Here is a 2,113-nt window from a genome sequence, read left to right as displayed (position 1 = left end):
TCTTTCTTTCTTTCTTTCTTTCTTTCTTTCTTTCTTTCTTTCTTTCTCCCCCTCTCTCTCCCTCCCTTCCTCCCTTCCTTCTCTTTTCTTTTTTTCTCTTTGGTTCAAACTTTTAATATAAAAAAATTCACTGATGTACAAAATGTGAAAGTCTGACAATGACAACATATGAAATCCTATGATTTGAGAGTCCCCCCGAGTGCGTGCCATGGTGCCCATGCCCCCTCCCATACATACCCTGGCGTGGAAACAGAAACTAATGCAAACTATTGCTAACAAGCTGCGCAGATAGGTGCGTTCTCTGCTCCACCAATCACAGACCAATATCTACTCCAAACATTCAGTAAGGAAAAGCAGAGCATCTTCCGAAAACAGAAGGCAGACTTCTTACTCACGATGGACCTGCACAAATACACCCAGCCAAAAGAGTACTGCATAGTCATTCATGAGGATCGTCATTCATGAGGATCGTCACAATCCTAATATAAGGAACAAATCCCCTTGCTCTCCCCATGACATTTTTCTTCTCTAGACAGTGTTGTCCCTGTTTATAGAGGCCTCGGTCATCAACCACGTTATTATCTCCTTTTGTCAAAAATTGGCATGTCCATTTTGCTTCTTCTTTTAAAAAAAAAAAAAGATTTTATTTATTTGTCAGAGAGAGAGCACAAGCAGGGGGAGCGGCAGACAGAGGGAGAAGCAGGCTCCCCGCTGAGTGAGGAACCCGATTTGGGACTCGATCTCAGGACCCTGGGATCATGACCTGAGCTGAAGGCAGATGCTCAACCGACAGAGCCACCCAGGCGTCCCCATTTTGCTTCTCATGAGTCTTCAAAACTCCATGAACTATAGGAGTTTCTCTTCCTTCTATCCTAAAAACAACCATTTTCTCCCAGTCAGATGGGATCTTCAACTCGATTTGCTAAAAAGAGAAGATCTCGGGCGCCTGGGTGGCTCAGTTGGTTAAGCGACTGCCTTCGGCTCAGGTCATGATCCTGGAGTCCCGGGATCGAGTCCCGCATCTGGCTCCCTGCTCGGCAGGGAGCCTGCTTCTGCCTCTGACCCTCCCCCCTCTCATGTGCTCTCTCTCTCTCTCATTCTCTCTGTCTCAAATAAATAAATAAAATCTTTAAAAAAAAAAAAAAAAGAGAGAGAGAAGATCTCTATGAAATGCAGGTTCCATGCTGCCCCTGAGCACTACTACAATTGGACTTTCACGTCCAGTTATGAGCACTAACCCCTTCCAGATCATTAGAGCCGAGCAGATAATCATTCCAAAATTTAGGACTTGAAAATACAGCGGAGCCCTGTCCCTGCACTCAGCTTCCAACCCCTCAAGTTTAGCTGGGAGGCTGCCCTGCTCCAAGGCATTTTCTTGAATCAGGATCCAAACACATTGCATGTGGTTAATATGTCTCTTAAGTTTCTTTGAATGTATTATAGTTCCCCTCCATTTTGTTTAAATGTCATTATTATGTTGAAGAAACTGGGTCATTTGTCCTCTACATACTGTTTTGCATTTGTTTTCATTTAATAAATTGTTATATTCCTTTTTATGTCAATATTTACACACATCATTATTTTTAATCACCATATTCCATTGTGTCACTCATAAGGCAAATCATAGTATTTTGGGTATTTGTATAGTCTACAGGGTTTGGGGCTTACAGTAAAGTTGCAATTATCACTTTATCCATACATTTTTGTACTTCTTGCTTTCTAAAGTTATGTTTTTAAAATGAAAATCGCTGGGGGTGCCTGGGTGGCTCAGTCGGTTAAGCAGCTGCCTTTGGCTCTGATCATGATCCTATGGTTCAAGAACACTAAAGTGAATCATCTCCTTTGTCACCCGCTTTGTGCGGTGGGGTGGGATGGGACTCTGCCATCATTGCTGATACAAGGATTGAGATTCTAAGGAGCTTCTGAAAAAACTGTTAGTAGTAAGCAGAAAGAGGACAACACATGACCTGAGAGAGAGTGAATGAGGAAAAAGCTGAGAAACAAAGGAATTAGTAATCTAGGGCAGGGTGAAGAATGTGATTCAGCTGTGGCATTTGGATACTGGGGCTGCTGGATCTGGGGAACAGCTGGGCTTTCTGCACAGGGACAGACA

At 43.2% G+C, this 2,113-nt stretch overlaps 1 pseudogene; it reads right to left on the bottom strand.

The window, feature by feature from the left end:
* Positions 1-387: 387 nt before the first annotated feature.
* On the bottom strand, positions 388-1,294 carry LOC123323962 (annotated as a pseudogene).
* Between the last annotated feature and the right edge of the window lie 819 nt (positions 1,295-2,113).

This window comes from Neomonachus schauinslandi, unplaced genomic scaffold (genome assembly GCF_002201575.2).
Source record: "Neomonachus schauinslandi unplaced genomic scaffold, ASM220157v2 HiC_scaffold_3529, whole genome shotgun sequence".
Taxonomy (NCBI): Eukaryota; Metazoa; Chordata; class Mammalia; order Carnivora; family Phocidae; genus Neomonachus; species Neomonachus schauinslandi.
This window is presented reverse-complemented; position numbering and strand designations above follow the sequence as displayed.